Genomic DNA, 19,277 nt, shown 5'->3' with positions numbered 1-19,277 from the left:
AGGAAAGGGAATGGGAGGCTTATATACTGGAGGGTTGTATGGGTCAGGCCATGAAGTGGTATACATCACTTCTACCCATATTCCAGTGGACAGGACCCATCACATGTTCAAATCTAACTGCAAGGGATCCTGGGAAATGTAGTCTTGCTTTGTGCCCAAAAGGAAAAGGGACACGGTGTGGTGGACAACTGACCAGCTTCCACCATACTGTCTGAGTTCTGGTTTCCTCAACTGTAAAATGATGCAAATGGTATCTGCCCTTTCCTCTTCATAGAGTTACTATGAAGCTTAAAGGAGATCATAAACTTGAAAATGCCTTGAAAAGTGTAGAACAACATATACAGATAGGGAATCATTATTGCATGGCTTACCTGTTTTAATTTTAGAACTGAATAAAGGTGTCTTTTCTTTGGTAGGACTCCTTATAGTTGGCTCTAGTATATACCAAGTATAAATATATTTAATGGGATAATATAAAATATTTTCATATGGGGTGAAAATAGAGATTGTAAATGGATTTTTGACATTTCGTAATTTGAATGCCTTGATAAAAATATACCAGGATAAAATTTAAAAAGAAAGTACTATTTTACCTTCAAGCTTAATTTCTTGCCAAGTTCTTTAAGATGCTTATAACCTCCCAGACAATAAAACCTACCATAGGTTTGATAATAGGTGTTAAGTTCGATTACTTTTGACATTCTTCCCTGGAATGGTTTTTGGAAATGGGAGATTTACTATGATCGTTGTGCATGACATATAATTATTTATGTACAAACACATACACACACACACACACACACACACACACACACACACAGCCCCCTTTTTACTTTTCTGAAACCCTTCAACCCTTAACAGCCAGAAGCCAGTTTCCTCTGGCTCCCAAAGCAAGCAAACAAAAAAATTTGCCTTTTCCAACTTCTTCTCCTTCTCAGATTTGCCATTAATCAGAGGATCTGATAGAATTTCATTATGCTTACATACCCAGCAACACTCCAGTGATTTCTGAACACTGATCACTCTTTAGTTTCATTATGTTTTGACCTGAAGCTACCATCAGCCATCTGGGAAGGGCTGTTATTTAAGCAAACATCACTCAGCCAATTGTGACCGAGGCACTGGATCATGCTGAACTGAGAGATTTCTTCTAGGGATGAAAGGAAATAATAAGAAATCACAATAGCAAGGGACATACTTTGAGACCCAGCTTAGTTTTCTGAAAGGAGAAAAAGAAAGACATTTGTTTGAAACCCCAAGGCCTTAGAGTAGTTCACTAGAGCACACTAAGGCTTAGGAATAATGTCTAATTTATCTTAGAGCAGACTGAACTCTCAGCTTAAAAATTCAAAGGAAAGATTATACATATTGAGTTACTCTCAATATGCATAAAATAATTGAATGTGAACATGACCTAAAGGAAATTAGACTGCACATAATCGTGCATTCTGGTGCACTGTGGCATTAACTGGAAGATATAGAGCCTTGGGTTTTGTGGAAGGAAATAGAAGTTGGGATGTAAAATGAAGCAAAGAAGGAGATGCCCTTGGAAATATGAATTGCTATAAAATGAAAGCAGCGTCTAATCAAATAAGCACCTTCTACAGAGACAGTATCCCTCACATCTGGGTATCTTGGCTATCTATCTCTTATTAGGAAAAAAAGTGGGTCAGGGAATTATATCAAAGCAGATCCCTTTCAGCTGGGCAAGCTTTGAGAGAATTAAAAAATCTCTTCTAGTGCCTCTCAGTGGACATCCTTTTTTTTAAATCTCCTTCTATCAGCCATTTGACGGCTACATTTCTACATGGGTTTCATTCTGATCTGTGTTCTACTCACCCTCTGTATCTTATAGCACATGGGTGCCAAAGACAAACATACTGAAAACGCTGGAGTCCTCCAGCGGATTGAGTCCACCATGTATTGGCTGACAGCTTGCATTAGTGAATATCCTCTTCTCATTTTGACAATTAAGCTGGGTTGAAAGTGAAGAGGAGACGATTTTGCTTCTGGAAGGATCTGAGTATTGAAATGTTGTACTTGGAACAAAATTTACTCCTTGACAAGGTAATACATTTGGATCTTTCCAGATTCTGTGAGGAGGGAGACATGAGGGAGTGTAGAGGCAATGTGAGAAGAGTGGAGGAAGAACTGGGAGTCAGTGCTTCAAACCTGGGATCTCGTGCTGTCTTTTATTGAAACTGGGAACTTGGCAAGTGGTTGATCACTCTGAGCCTCAATGTTCCTGTTTGCAAAATAATAGTAATAATGGTAATGAACAACTGAGAGGCTGGGTGGCATAGTGCACAGTGTGCACACTCCAGAGACGCATTGCCAGGGTTCCAATGCTGGTCGTGCTGTTATTACCTGCAACACTTCTGTCCCTCAGTTTCCTACTTGTTTTGTTCTCCTGATTTTACATCTAGCTGAATAAAGCGTGAACTACATTGCTGGTTGCAGAATATTTCATTGTACTTTTAATAAATCAATAAACTTTTTTTTTTTTAGAACAGTTTCAGGTTCACAGCAACATTGGGTGGGGAAATACAGAGATTTTCCGTATATCCCCTGGTTCCACACATGCATAGCCTCCCGCACTATCAGCATCCCTTACCAGGGTGCTACATTTGTTACAATTGATGAGCCCATACTGACACATTATCACCTGAAGACCATAGTTTACATTAGGGTTCACTTTTGGTGTTGTATGTTCTATGGGTTTGGACAAATGTAAGGCGTGGATCCACCAGAGCAGTGTTGTACAGAGTACAGGCATGCCTCAGAGATATTGTGGATTTGGTTCCAGACCACCACAATAATGTGAATATTGCAATAAAGTGAGTCACATGCATTTTTTGGTGTTCCAGTGCATATAAAAGTTATGTTTACACTATACCGTAGTCAATTATGCATGCAATAGCATTGTGTCTAAAAGAGCAATGTATGTACCTTAATTAAAAAGTACTTCATTGCCAACCATTATTTGAGCCTTTGGCGAGTCATCATCTTTTTGCTGGTGGAGGGTCTTGCCTGCATGTTGAGGGCCTTACTCTGGATTAGGCTTTGGCTTAAAGGAATATTGTGGCTGGTTTGATCTTCTATCCAGACCACTCCAACTTTCTCCATTTCAGAGATGAGGCTGTTTTGCTTTCTTGTCATTCATGTGTTCACTGGAGTAGACTAATTTCCTTCAAGAACTTTTCCTTTGCATTCACAGCTTGGCCAAGTGTTTGGCGCAAGAGGCCTAACTTTTAGCCTGTCTTGGCTTTTGATATGTTTTCTTCACTAAGCTTAATCATTTCTAGCTTTTGATTTAAAGTGAGAGACGTGCAACTCTTCGTTTCACTTGAACACTTAGAGGCCATTGTAAGGTTATTAATTGGCCTAATTTCAATATTGTTGTGTCTAAGGGAATGGGAAGGCCTGAGGAGAAGGAGAGAGACAGGGAATGGCTGGCCAGCAGTCAGAACATATGATATTTATCAATTAAGTTTGCTGTCTCATATGGGTGTGGTTTGGTGACCCAAAAATCATTACAACAGTAGCAATAAAGGTCATTGATCACAGATCACCAAAGCAGATATAATAACAATGGAAAAGTTTGAAATATTGCAAGAATTCTCAAAATGTGACACAGAGACACAAAGTGAGCACATGTTGTTGGCAAAACTTTCAATTTGTGAAAAATGCGACATCTGCAAATCACATAAAGCAAACTGCAATAAAACGAGGTATGCCTGCAGTTCCACTGCCTTAAAAATTATCTGTGCTTAATCTATTCATCCGTCACTTCACACAATCCCTGGCAATCACTGACCTTTTTTTACTGTCTCCGTAGTTTTACCTTTTCAAGAATGTCATACAGTTGGAACCATACAGTATGTAGGCTTTTTGTATTGACTTCTTTCACTTAGTAATGTGCATTTAAGTTTCCTCCATGTCTTTTTATGGCTTGATAGCTCCTTTCTTTTCAGTACTGAATAAAGTCCAATATCTGGATGTACCATAGTTTATTTATCCATTCACCTACTGAAGGACATCTTGGCTGTTTTCAAGTTCTGGCAAATATAAGTAAATCTACTATAAACATCCATGTGCAGGATTTTATGTGGATATGTTTTCAGTTCATTTGGGTAAATACCAAGTAATGCGATTGCTGGATTGTATGATAAGAGTATGTGTAATTTTGTAAGACACTATCAAACTGCCTTCCAAAGTGGCTGTACCATTTTGCATTCCTACCAGCAATGAATGAGAGTTCCTGTGGCTCCACATTTTTGCAAACATTTAGAGTTGTGAGTGTTTTGGATTAGGGCCATTCTGCTAGGTTTGTAGTGATATGTCATTGTTTTAATTTGCAATTCCCCAATGACATATGATCTTGAACATCTTTTCAATTCTCTACTTGCCATCTGTATATCTTCTTTGAAGAGGTGTCTTTTGAAGTCTTTTGTCTATTTTCTAATTGGTTTTTTTATTTTCTTATTGAGTTTTAAAGGTTTTTTGTTTATTTTGGATAATAGTCTGTGGTGGTTAGTCTTTTTTTATATATATACTTTAAGTTCTGGAATACATGTGCAGAACGTGCAGGTTTGTTACATAGGTATACATGTGCCATGGTGGTTTGCTTCAGTTTTGCCAATTTGATTCTACTAAGGGATGCCCAGATAGCTGGGAAAACATTATTTCTGGGTGTGTCTGTGAGGGTGTTTCTGGAAGAGATTAGCATTTGAATCAATAGTCTAGCAAAGAAGACCTACCTTCACCAGTGTAGGTGAGCATCATGCAGTCTGTTGAGGACTGAAATAGAACAAAAAGGCAGAGGAAGGGCAAAGTTGCTCTCTCTTCTTGAGCTGGGATATCCAGCTTCTTCTGCCTTCAGACATTGGAGGTCCTGGTTCTTGGGCCTTTGGGCTCCAGACCCTGGGACTTATGCCAGTGGCACCCCAGTTCTCAGGCCCTTGGATTGAGACTGGTGGTTACATAATTGGCTCCCCTGGTTCTCAGGCCTTCAGAATGGGACTGAATTACATTGATGAATTTTTAAATGTTGAACCAGCCTTGCATATGGGGGATAAATCACATTTGGTTGAGATGGATACTTTTTAAATACGTTGTTGGACTTGACTTGCTAATATTGTGTCAAGAATTTTTGCATCTATGTTTATGAGAGATATTGGTCTATATATACATTTTTCAATTTCTTTTTCTGGCTTTGGTATTAGGGTGATGCTGACTTCATAGAATGAGTTAGGAAGTAGTCCGTCTGCTTCTATATTCTGAAAGAAATTGTAGAGGATGGGTGCAATTTCTTTCTTAAATGTTTGGTAGAATTCATAGATGAATCCATCTGGGCCTTTCAGTTTTGGAAGGTTACTAATTATCAATTTGATTTCTGTAATAGATACAGGCCTATTCAGATTGTCTATTTTTCTTATGTGAATTTTGTTAGATTGTGTTTTTCCAAGAATTGGTGCATTTTATCTAGATTATCAAATTTGTGGGTATAGAGTTATTCATAATGTTCCCTTATTATTATTTTAATGTCATTGGGATCTATAAAGATGTCCCCTCTGTCACTTCTGATATTAGTGACTTGCATCTACTATTTTTTTTCTTAGTTAGCCAGGTTAGAAGTTTGTTTATTGATCTTTTTAAAAAATCCAGCTTTTGGTTTTGTTTATTTTCTTCATTGATTTTCTGTTTCTGATTGCACTGATTTTTACTCTAACTTTTATTATTTATTTTCATCTGCTCACTTTGGATTTAATTCGCTCTTCTGGGTTTGTAAGGTGGAAGCTTGGATTACTAATTTTAGTTCTTTTTTTCTAATATATGCATTCAATGCTATAAAATTCCCTTTAAATATTGCTTTTGCCAGATTCTGTACTGAACATATTTTGATAAGTTGTATTTTTATTTTCATTTACCTCAAATTAAAAAAAATTTCTCTTGAGATTTCTTCTTTGACCCATGTATTATTTAGAAATGTGTCATCTAATTTCCAAGTATTTGGAGATTTTTCAGATATTTTTCCCCTATTGATTTCTAGTTTAATTCCATTGTGGTCTGAGGGCAGACATTGTATGGTTTCTATTCTTTTAAATTTGTTAAGGTGTGTTTTGTACCTCAGAAAGTGGTCTATTTTGGTCCATGTTCCATGTGAGCTTGAGAAGAACGCATACTCTGCTGTTGTCGGGTAAAGTAATCTATAGATGTCAATTATATCCAGTTGATTGATGGTGTTGTTTCATTCAACTATGTCCTTACCGATTTTCTGCCTGCTGGATCTGTCCATTTCTGATAGAGGGGTGTTGAAGATTTCAACTATAATAGTGGATTTATCTATTTCTCCTTGCTGTCTTATCAGTTTTTGCCTCACATATTTTGACTCTCTGTTGTTAGGTGCACACACGTTAAGAATTGTTATGTCATTTTGGAGTATCAACCCCTTTATCATTTTGAATGCCTCTCTTTATCCCTGATAACTTATTTTGCTCTAAAGCTTTTTCTGTCTGAAATTAATATAGCTACTCTTGTTTTCTTTTGATTAGTGCTAGCATGGTGTTTCTTTCTCCATCCCTTTATTTTAAATCTACTTATGTCTTTATATTTGAAGTGTGTTTCTCGTGGACAACATAGAGTTGGGTCTTCCTTTTTGATCAGGTCTGGCTATCTCTGTTTTAATTGGTGCACTTACAACATTAATGTTCAGAGTGATTATTGATACAGTCAGATTAAGTTTTACCATATTTATTACTATTTTCTATTTGTTGCCCTTGTTCTTATTTATTTATTTGACAAATACAAATTGTATATATATAATTTATAACACATTGTTTTGAAATATGTATACATTATGAAATGGCTAAATTGAGCTAATTAACATGCATTGCCCCACATATTTTTTTTTGTGCTGTGATGTTGCCCTTGTTCTTTGTTCCTTTTTGTCTCCCACTCTTCTTCTGTTTTCTTTGTTTTTTAATGAGCATTTTATATGATTCAATTTTCTCTCCTTTATTAGCATACCTGCTGTACTTCTTAAAAATTTTTTTTTAGTTGGTTGCCCTAGCATTTGCAATATACATTTACAACTACTCTGATAGTGCAAGTGCCTTCTAATAACATAACAATCTTAACTCTTCCCTTTTACCCCTTGTATCTTTGCTATTATTCATTTTACTTATACATAGCTTATATAAACACACACACACATAAACGTATATAATTGAATACATTGTTGGTATTCTTATTTTGAGGAAACTGTTATCTGTTAGATCAATTAAGGATAAGAAAAATTAAAATTTTTATTGTATTTTCACTTATTTCTTCTCCAATATTCTTCCTTTTTTTATGTGGGTCCAAGTTTCTGACCTGTGTTATTTCCATTTTCTCTGAAGAACTTCTTTTAACATTTCTTGCAAGGCAGACCTACTGGTAACAAATTCCCTCAATTTCTGTGCGTCTGAGAAAGTCTATTTCTCCTTTATTAGTGAAGGATAATTTCACAGGGTACAGAATTCTAGTTTGGTGAACTTTTTTTTCTCAATACTTTAAACATTTCATGCCGTTTTTCTTATTGGTTGCATGGTTTCTGAGGAGAAGTCAGATGTAATTCTTATCTTTTCTCCTATATAGGTAAGGTTCCTCCCACACCCCTACCCCTCTGGCTTCTTTCAAGATTTTTTCTTTATGTTTGATTTTTGGAAGTTTGAAAATGAAACGCCTAGTTGTTGTTTTTTGGTATTTATCCCGCTTGGTGTTCTTGAAGCTTCCTGGATCTGTGGTTTTGTGTCTAACGTGCGCCTCACTTTCTTCATTTGTAAAGTGAGGATTTTAATAGCAGCTACTTAATGAGGTAGTTGTGGAAATTAAAACAAACTCAATACAATACATGATGAGTACTTAGAATAGTATCTGGAATGTAGCCAGTGCTATGTAAATGCTAGCTATATTTAATAGACACTTGCCAAGCAACAGGCTAAGAGCTTTTCATACAGAACCTCATTTATTCTTCACAGGAACCTTGTTCTCACAATGTACCTATTATTATCCCATTTTACAGATGGGGAGACTGAGGTTTAAAGAGATTAAGCATCTTGTCTATAATCACACAGCTATTCAAGTGGAAGGTCTGAAACTCCTACTCAGGTCAGTCTGACTGCTAAGACCATGCCTTCAATTACCAAGGTAAAGCACCTCAGAAGGGGTGAGATTCCAGTGAATCTCTGTGGTCCCTCCAGAACTAAACTCTATTGTATGAAGTCTGAAATAATGTCAGTATAGTACTGTGATAAAGTTCACAGGCTTGGGGGTTGGAAAGATTGCCTTTAAGCAAGTCAGGCACCCTCTCTGCTTCCCCTGCTGTTACATGATATGAATCCAAGTACCTTCCTTATGGAGTTGTTTTCAGGGTTGAATGAGCTATTACATGTAAAATATCTAGCACAGAGCTTTGTAAGTGGTACTAGCACCTTATAGGTACTCAAAAATATTAGATAATGAATAATAGTAATTTAGAGATCTTCTCTAGTAGCTATAGTTTTGGAAGGAGACGTGAAATGCCTTGATTTAGAGGCTCTCCAAGCTGTCCAGGGAGGAGGGCATATGGGAGGAAACTGGTTTGTTTTTTTTCTTTGTTTTTGAGACAGGGTCTTGCTCTGTCACTCAGGCTGGAGTGCAGTAGTGTGATCATGGCTCACTGCAGCCTCGACCTCCCTTGGGCTCAGGTGTTCCTCCCACTTCAGCCTCCTGAGTAGCTGGGACTACAGACATGCACCACCATACCCAGCTAATTTTTTTTTTGGATTTTTTGTAGAGAGGGGGTTTCAACATGTTGCCCAGGTTGGTCTTGAACTCCTGGGCTCAAGTTATCCTCCTGCCTCTGCCTTCCAAAGTACTGGGATTACAGGGGTAGGCTACCATGCCCGCCCAAGGGAAGAAACTGTTGGGCTTAGTTATAATAAACCAGACTAACTTACATGATAGGACCCAGCCCTGGGGCTGCACAAGACCCTCCCTGGGCAGGAAGCTGAGATGTCTCTGGTATGTGGAAGGTCTTATTTCTAACACTGGCAATCAGAAGAGAATCAGGACCCTCCTGGGCATCGCGGCAAGGCTCCTATTTATGATCAGTCACAGTCAGAAGAAGAATTCAATGGGAAGGAGTATTTCCATCATGATTGGTACTGGTTAGATAGGGAGCAGATGGCCTTTAAGCGAGACATCAGCCATGCCAGACAGTGTTAGGACTGCCTGCTTTCTGAGCTTCTCACAGTGAAAGGGCTGCCACCACGATGTGACTTGGGCATAAAATCTCTTGGAACAGGGAAAAGGGAGATCTCTTCTTTGAATCAGAAGTGACAGCTTCTCTGGGGGCCAGACTTAGGGGACATGGTGTCAGGAGCAAAATTCCTATGCCTCACATTTTGAAATGTGTGTGTGTGCCTACAATTCTGTTACTGCCTTTCCAATTTCAGCGGAAGAAACAGAATGGTTAAGTAGCAATTCTACTCCCTTTCGTTAGCTGCCCAAGCAGCCTTACCTCCAAAACTCTCGATTATAATCTCAAAGCCCCTTGCTAGCCTCCTCCAATCATTCCTGCTCATCACACATCACTCACTACAATGGCACTACTTTGGTTTTCAAATCTCTCCCTTCAGTTAATAAGCATGGCTTGTGGGCACACTATGTACGAGGCACTATCTTATAATTTGCAGATACATAGAAGAATGAGACAAAGTCCTGGCCTGCAGAATTGAGAGTGCTGAGCATGACAGGGACCTTTAAATAAATAGGTATAGCACTATGTAACAACCTATGAGAGAAGGGTTTTAGTTTGGGTTTCTCCCAAAGCAGGCCCTGCAACAAGAGTTTGAATGCAAGTAGTTTATTTGGAAGGTGATCCCAGGAAGCACTGGTTAAAGAAATCAGGGGGTTGAGGCAGGGAACAGAAGAAAGTTGGTCAGGGGTACACTTTAAGCTAGCTACTACTATAAGCAACTGGGTATTTCAGTCCTTCCCGATAACTTCTGGGAGACACTGTAAAAACGAGCCTCAGAGTTGTCCCCACTAGCGGTCACAAAGCTGGGGCGGTTATCCATCAGATCCGTCTTCATCATTGTTTGAAGGCTGCCTCAAGGGGCATTAACTCCCTAGCATGTACAATTGGGCCCCTACTTGGGCCAAATATGCTCTAGTGAGCAGATGTCAAGCCCCCAGGTGGAGCCACGGATGTTCATAGCAAGCTGCCTTCCCTGTGGAGGTGAATTCCAAGAAAATGAGGGTAGGGTGCCAGCAGTATCTGCTAAAAGAAGTGTGTTGACTTTACAGTGAGGGGACAAGGAGAGGATTAGTCAACAAAGACTTCATAGAGAAGAGCTTTCAACAAAGCTCTTCCGGCTTTTATGCGAGACATCAACCATGCCAGACAGTGTTAGGACTACCTGCTTGGGTGATCAACAAAGACTTCATAGAGAAGAACTTTCCCAGTAGGAACGAGGCACAGAACATTTGGAAGAATGCAACAAGTTCAACATAGCTGGCACATCAGAGTGGCAAGGAAGAGAGTGTTGAATGTGGCAAAAGTGCTGGCAGGTGGGCCAGGGTCACAGTCACTTCAGGGAGGGCCTGTCTGCCAAGCTGCACTCCAGACTCCACCTCAAGATGCATAGAGAACCACAGGAGGGCTTTATGAAGAGCTGTGACCCGGCTGCATTTGCTTTCTAGAAACACCCGTCTGGCTATGGTACCCAGAACAGGTTGATGCTCCTTCCTGTTTGCTCCCTGTGGCTTTGTGTCTATTTCCTGTTGCTGTGAGCGCTATCCCAGCAGTGGTAATTTGTTCCCAGTTGGCAGTTTCCCCAACATTCCAAGAACCAACCTCATTGTGACTCCTCAGAGATACCAGCACGAGCTGGGTGGCATCCCGTCCTCAGGGATGTGGGTTAGAGACCTATAGGGTACCTCCTCCAGGCTTTTAGGTTCTGATAATCCCCACCTCCTCTCTTTTTTTCCCCAGATCCCAGAGGCAGTCACTGGTCTCTATAGCTTCTAACTCTGTGGCATCTCAGCATCCCCTGGGTCTACCTTTTTAGTCCTCCAACACACTTTAAGCAAGCTAGCCTCAAATGCCCTGCTCATTTCTGATGAAACCACTGCTGCGCTCTATCTTTCTGTCTGGACTCTGACTGATGCCGGGAGGGACACACAACAGAGTCTCAGAGGAGCAGGCTTAGATTGGATACCATTTGCAATCCATGAATTTGCAATCCACACGCTTGCTTGATTTTCCCCCAAAGCTCTCAACAGCCAGGACACAGCAATGGAGAAGGCTGAACCAACCTTGGGGGTTTGTAGAGGAAGATGTTTAAGAGGGCACACAAGCATCAGAGGTAGTGAACTAGAAAATAGCAACGGCAGCAGCAGCGACGATCATAATTTTGCATTTACTGTGTGCCAGGCACTCACTGTTAAGTGCTTTACATATACTGTTAATTAACTTAATTCCCACTACAACCTTGTGAGTCAGGTATTCTCCATTTGACAGATGAGGATACCGAGGCACAAAGAGGCTAAGTCATGTACCCAAGGTCAAATAGCTAGTAAGGGGCAAAATTGCTCTTTGAACCTGGGCAGTCTGCCCCCATGGTTAAGACTCATAATCATTATGAGGGGTGATTTTCTTGCCCTTGCCCTCTGTGATTCCATAGAAATATGACGGAGTGCCTCCATGACCATCTGAGGCTTGGCTGTACAGTTTCAGAGATGAAGACACATTTCCAAGAAGCCCTCGCAGAAAGAGAAAGCTGGCCTTAATCTATGAAGACGAGACGGAAGAGAAAGGCCGAGAGGGAGGCCAGTAACTCCTGATCTGTACATGCACAGATGGAAATGAGACAGAGGAGTGGAGAGTTTATCATTCTCTGAAAGCTTAATTAGGTCATTGGTGAGGACAGAATATTAAAAAAAATCCTACTAGCTAAAGACCTGTGGGATTTAATTCCCTCATTCCTGCTCTTTAGTCTTAGAATAAATGAAGCCTTTTCCTAGTAACAAAAATGATGTTTGAAAAATGATTGATTCTCCTAATGAGGAAAGAGAACAGCTGCCTGAACAGCAGATGTAACTTTTATAATCATTTCCTCTTCATCGGTTTTCTCCCTAACGACCCCGACACTGATGATAGTATTTAAGAAGGAGGGTGTGTGATGGGCAGAGGCCTGGAATGATCAGGAAACTTGGGCAAAGAGGGAAACAGTTGGCTAGAGTCCTTCATGATCAGCTGCATTTTTAACAAGCCCAACATTATGGCTGGTTCATCAGGCTGGATGAAAACGACAGCGTTTGCGGCAACCCAAGGTCCCAGGAGGAGGGCAAGTCCTGGCAGAAAAAAACACTTTCAGCTACCACATATACTTAGATCTGCTCTGACTTCACCAAGGCTCTAGAGTGAACCGTCATGCAGAGAGGAACAGCCCCACCAGGATACATTTCACAGCAAGTCTGCAAAGAAACTGAAAGCTGGTAGCAGAGGCAGCAGAGCATGGTGGTTAGGAACATAGGCCCTACCAGCAAAGTCTGCATTCAAATACTGAATCTGCCACTTACCAGCTGTGTGACCACGGACAAGTTTCCTAACCTCTCTGTGCCTCAATTTCTAACTGTGTGACCTTGGGCGAGTGTCTTAACCTTTTCTTGCAGATCTTGTTGCAGATCAGTTTCGTAATCTGCAACAAGAATACCTATTTCACAGAGTTGCTGAGAGAATTACATAAGTAATTGTTTGTAGGGCACTCAGAACAGTGCCTGGGATACATCAAGTCTGTTGATACGTTTCCTAGATATAACATACCTGACCTCCTCTTGGCAAAACTGAATCAGCCAAGTTTTTCTGCCATTGGCAAAAGTGTGATTCAGCAGTTTGTCTCCAATGCCCTCAGAGTTCCTGGACCTCTTTCTCTTCCCCTCACTTCAGTGGCATGGGGGCCCCCACCCTTTTCGTGGTCCCCTCATTGGTCTCTCATTTGGCACAAATCTTTTACACCAGTCTTAGGAGGGACTGAAGAACCAATGCACGGTGAGATGCTAGGGGTGGATGACTTTCATCATGTTCCTCCTCTACTTTAAATCAAGGCGCTCTAGTGGCATTCCAGGCACTGACTAGAAGTAATGGACCTCTTTGTGCTACTTGGTGCCCACTTTTATTGAGACAAGGTCTCGCTCTGTTGCTCAGGCTGGAGTGCAGTGGTATGATCGTGGCTCACTGCAGCCTCGATCTCCCCGAGCCCAGGTGATCCTCCACCTCAGCCTCCCAAGTAGCTGAGACTACAAGCATCACCACCATGCCTCACTAATTTTGGTATTTTTTTTTTTGTAGACACAGGGTTTTACCATGTTTCTCTGACTGACCTCAAACTCCTGGGCTCAAGTGAGGCTTTTTGGGAGGCTTGGCCTCCCAAAGTACTAGGATTATACACATGAGCCACCGAGCCCGGCTTTGATGCCCATTTTGAAGACCCGTTTTGTGTGGACCCTTCTGGTGTCCCTCACCACAGCTCAGAAATCTTGAGCTGTTCCTCCAGCTGGGATCCTAGACCCATACCACCACACCCCTCCCAAAATTGCACCTTCAGAGCTGTTGTCTGTCTGGCTTATTAGCATAGCCATTATGGGTTCAGAAAACACTGGAGGCCAGAACTGCTTGGTAGTACTCTTGTCCACATATCCAGGCAGCTGTCCCAAATTTGGGTTTGGTTCTAGTAGATATAACTATCCCAAATGTTAAAGAGTAAACTTTCTTTTAGTTTTCAAGGCATTTGTCTTCATTTCTTTTATCTCCATTTTGCAAGTGGAAAAAATATCAGGCATGGTTGCGTGTACTAGAAAACCTATCTTCAAGTGGGTTCGAAAATATGGGAGGTCTATTGGCCCAGATAAAGGAAAAGCCCAGTGGTAGGGCAGTGATTAGCTATGGTTTTGTGAAGACGCTGACTTCTTTTCTCTTGAGACTCTCCTGACTCTTCTTCAGGAGAATCAAGCCATTTGGCTTGATTCTCAGGCTGATAGAGGGCACTGCAGTACACCTGTGGTTCAGAGCCACAACCCAGAACACCTGAGGAACACAGGAACCATCTTTTCTAGTGGCTCTATGTTTTTGAAGTTTCATTTTATTTTAAATTTTTTTTCTTTTTTTGAGACAGAGTCTTGCTCTGTCGCCTAGACTGGAGTGCAGTGGCACCATATTGGCTCACTGCAACCTCCACCATCGAGGCTCAAACCATCCTCCCACCTCAGCCTCCTGAGTAGCTGTGACTACAGCTGTGTGCCACCACTCCTGGCTGATTTTTGTATTTTTTTGTAGTGATGAGGTCTCGCTATGTTGCCCAGGCTGGTCTTGAACTCCTAGGCTCAAACAATTTTCCCACTTTGGAAAAGTTCTGGGATCACAGGTGTGAGCCACCATGCCTGCCCTTCCTTTTATTTTTAATGGACAGTTAATAATTATATATATTTATGCAGTACAATGTGTTTCTGATACATGTATACATTATGGAATGATCAAATCATGTTAATGAACAAATCCATCACCTCAAATACTTATCATTTCTTTGCAGTGACATTTAAAATCCACTCTCTTAGCTATTGTGAAATATACATTATTATTAGTGAAGTTACCATGAGGTGCAATAGATCACCAGAACTTATTCCTCCTAACTGAAACTTTGTACCCTTTGACCTTTCCTGTTCCACACCCTCAGCCTCTTAGTTCTATAAGTTTGACTTTTTTAGATACCACATATAAGTGAAATCATGTGGTATTTGTCTCTCTGTGCCTGGCTTATTTCACTCAGCACAATGTCTTCTAGGTTCATCTATATTGTTACAAATGGCAGAATTTCCTGCTTTTTAAAGGTTGAACAGCATTGCATTGTGTACATATACACCACATTTAAAAAATCAACTTGTCTGTTGTTTCTGTGTCTTGGCTATTGTGAATAATGCTGCAAGAAACATGGGAGTGCTATCATCTCTTTGACATAATTATTTCATATCCTTTGGATATATACCCAGAAGTGGGTATATTAAATCAGTATTTTTAGTTTTTTGAAGAACTTCCATACTGTTTTCCAAAATGGCTGTATTATTTTACAATACCAACAGGGTACAAGGGTTCCCTTTTCTCCACATCCTCACCAACACTTGTTACCTTTCATCTTCTTGATAATAGCCATTCTTACAGGTGTGAAGTGATAGCTCAGTGTGGTTTTAATTTGCATTTCTCTGATGGTTAGTGATGTTGAGCATTTTTTTCAAATACCTGTCGGCCATTTGAATGTTTTCTTTTGAAAAATGTCTATTCAGGTCCTTTGCCCATTTTTAAATGAGGTTATTTGTTTTCTTCTTATTGAGTAGTTTGAGTTCCTTATAGATTTTGAATATTAGCCCCTTAACCAATGTATGATTTGCTAATATTTTCTCCCAATCTGCCCGTTGTCTCTTCACTGTGTTAATTGTTTCCTTAACTATGCAGAAGCTTTTTAGTTTGGTGTAATCCCATTTGTCTATTTTTGCTTTTGTTTCCTGTGCTTTTGGGGCTATACCCAGGAAATCACTGCCCAGACCAATGAAGATTTCCCCCTGTGTTTTCTTCTAGTAATCTTACAGTTTTGGTCCTTACATTTAAGTCTTTAACCCATTTTGAGTTGATTCTTGTATAAAGGGTGAGGTAAAGGTCCATTTTCATCCTTCTGCCTGTGAATATCCAGTTTTCCCAACACTATTTATTAAAGAAACTGTCATTTCCCCATTCTTGGCACCTATGTCAAAAATCAACTGAACCTGGTGGCTCTACGTTAATAACCTCTTTGAAAGTGTCCTTTTATGCCTCCTTGGTCTGAATCTTGTCATATGCCAACCCCTGAATGATCCTGGAAGCTGGGAGAATGCCATGTGCTAATTGGCTTAGTCTTGGAGTGTTGAACCTATTATTGTCAAAGGGGCCATTATTACATCTAGTCCAATGAAACCCACCAGTGATGTTGAGGATGGGTCAGCTTCCTTTCACACTGTGGGAGGTGGGAACCATGCCTAAGCAAAAGGGCCATCAGCTTCCATGATGGCCTCCAATGATTCCTGCATCCTGGTATTCCCACCTCTCCCACATTGAATAGGGCTGAAATGTCACCAATCATATATTGCTGAAATGACAGTGTGTGACTTCCAAGGTTAGGTTATAAAAAGCATTGCAGCTTCTGCCTTGGATTGCTCCTTCTGGGGGAAGCCAGCCACCATGCTATGAGCACACCTCTGCAGCTCTGTATAGGGTCCCACATAGGAACTGAGACCTAGAGACAACAGCTTGCACCAACTTGCCAGCCACGTGCGTGAGCCATCTTCGAACTGATTTTTTGTAGTGATGCCAGTGCCAGGCGAGCCTCAGATGACTGAAGCTCTGACTGACACCTTAACTGCAACCTCGTGAGAGACCCTAAGCCGGAACCACCTAGCTAAGCTTCAGAAAGCCACGAGAGAGGGTAAATGAGTATTGCTTTGAGCCATTAAGCTTTGGAGTGACTTGTTAAACAGTATTATGCAATGGGAACAGTGGCCCTCAATGGACACTGCACCGATTTCTTTTTTTAGATCCAAGGAGTGCTCTCCTCCTTTCCTTTTCTTTCTAAATAATTAGAAGTGAAATGAATGCTTCTCAAGGAATCCCCCACCTTTATTTCCTGTTACTTTCACTTCTTCACTGAGTACGCAGCTACCAACCAAATACATTTTCTGAGGAATCTCATCTGAGTTGTTTAAAAATTCCACACTTCAGGCCACTGGGCATGGTGGTGCGTGCCTGTAGTCCTAGCTACTTGGGAGGCTGAGGCAGGAAGATTGCCTGAGCTCAGGAGCTCGAGATCAACCTGGGCAACTTTAGCAAGACTCTGTCTCAAAAAAAATTTTTTTTTTCACCCTTTCAACTTGTGCACAGACAGGGCTGGTATGGAAAACAATGAGCTCGGAAGTTGCCTGAGTAAAAAAGTGGGAGTTTCTAGGGCCCATCCGAATAGCTGACCTGGAATCAGTCCTTAATGCACACAGGCTCTACCAGGTCTGACAAACACCCTTTCAACTTTACAAATAATCAAGGTAGAATAGAATTTCCCTCTAGCAATATGATTAAGCTGAAAAGGTTTATAACATTTCATTTACTTTTTTCCTGATTATAAAGATAAAAACTTTTTATTATAGAAAATGTGGGGGAAAACACTGAAAAGAATAAGGAATAAACTAGAAACCACCCATAATTTCACTACCGAGACTGCCATTAACATTTCTTCATTGCTTTTCTCATGCGTTTTACTATAAAATTAGGATATGAAATATACAGTTTTATATCTCGCTTTTCCCTTTATATTCTAAAGCATTTTCTCATATGGTTAAATATTCCTTGAAAATATGTTCTTTCATAGGTGCTTAAGGTTTTATTAAATAAATGTGCCACTTATTTAGCCATGCCTCTAGGTTATTCCCAAGTTTTTTCTATCATAGACATCCTTGTATGTTCATCATTCACAAGTTTCTGATGATTATTCTGGTGATAATTCCTAGAATTAGAATTATTGGATCCAGTTCATGATGATTTTCTTTTCTTTTTTTATTTTTATTTTTTGAGACAGGGTCTCGCCCAGGCTGGAGTGCAGTGGTGTGGTCTCAGCTCCTCACAACCTCTGCCTCCTGGGGTCAAGCGATCCTCCCACCTCAGACTCCCAAGTAGCTGGGACCACAGGCCCATGCCACCACACCTGGATAATTTTTTGTATTTTTAGTAGAGATAGGGACTCGCGATGTTTCTTTGGCTGGTCTTGAACTTGTGAGCTCAAGCAATCTACCTGCCTCGGCCTCCCAATGTGCTGGGATTACAGGCATGAGTCACCGTGCCCCACCAAGTTCATGACGATTTCCTAAGGCCACTGATCCATATTGCCAAATTGCCCTTCAGGGAATCTTACCAATTGATAGTGTTTGGTGAAAGTAATAAGACTATTCATATCACAATATTTGTCAAAACAGATTAGTCTAATTTCTAAAAGTGATTATCAACTTGAAAGACGAAAATAGCATTGTTTTAATTTGCATTCCTTTCTTAGTTGGAAGTTGAACATTCTCTCTCACAAATTTATTAACCATTTGTATTTCTTTTTTTGTCAAGTGTCTGTCATATTCTTCAACTATTTTTTCCCATTAGGATTGCATCTTTTAAAATAAACTAATTTTAAAAATACATAGATGAAAAATATCAAATATAGTGGAAAAATTTTCTCTAATTGGTCATTTGCCTTTTACTTTTATTTCTGGTGTTTTTAGATGATCATATTTATGTCACTCTCTGCTTTTATACTTAGAAAATTTGTTACTATGTCAATATGATTTAAACATTTGTTTAAATTTGTGTTTCTCTTTTAATCATTAACCCATCAAGAACTTATTTTGTGGAATTGGTGTGAAGTAAGATTCTAAGTTTTGGGCTTCTTTTTCTGATTTAGTCAACCAGTTGCCCTAGGAGAGTGTATTGAATGACCCCACAGGTAATGAATGCCTATAGGTGACAAATTTCCTTAATTTTTGTTTGTCTGAGACAGTCTTTATTTTTCCTTTACTCTTGAAGGTTAATTTCACGGGATACAGTATTTAAGGGTGGTGGTTTTTTTTTTTCTTTCAACACTTTAAATATTTTCCTCTACTTTCTTCTTGCTTGTATGGTTTCTGAAGTGAAATCCGAGATAAATCTATTTACTTGTTCGTACTCTTCTTGCTTTTCTTTTTTTTTTTTGACATTGGTAAGGTATTTCTTTTTTTCTTTCAGTCTTTTATCTTCGTCTTTGATTTTCTACAGTTTGAATATGACATGCCTAGATGTGGACCTTTTGGTATATAACCTACTTGGTGTTATCTGAGCTTCCTGGATCTGTGGTTTGGTGTCTACCATTAATTTTGGAAAATTCTCAGTTGCGATTATTTCAAATATTCCTTGTGCTCTCTTCTCTCTTTTTTTTTCTGGTATTTCCATTATGTATATGTGACATCTTTTGTAATTGTCTCACAGTGCTTAGATATTTTGTTGTGTCTGTTTCTTTTTTCTCTTTGAATTTCAGTTTTGAAAGTTTCTATTGGCATATCTTCAAGCTCACTGATTCTCAGCTGTGTCCAGTCTATTGCCAAAACCAACATGCAAATGCATTCTTCATTTCTGTTACAGTGTTCTTGATTTTTAGCATTTC

The sequence above is a fragment of the Pongo pygmaeus genome, chromosome X, assembly GCF_028885625.2.
Source record: "Pongo pygmaeus isolate AG05252 chromosome X, NHGRI_mPonPyg2-v2.0_pri, whole genome shotgun sequence".
NCBI lineage: Eukaryota > Metazoa > Chordata > Mammalia > Primates > Hominidae > Pongo > Pongo pygmaeus.
The sequence above is the reverse complement of the archived record's forward strand: the minus strand, read 5'-3'. Positions refer to the sequence as shown.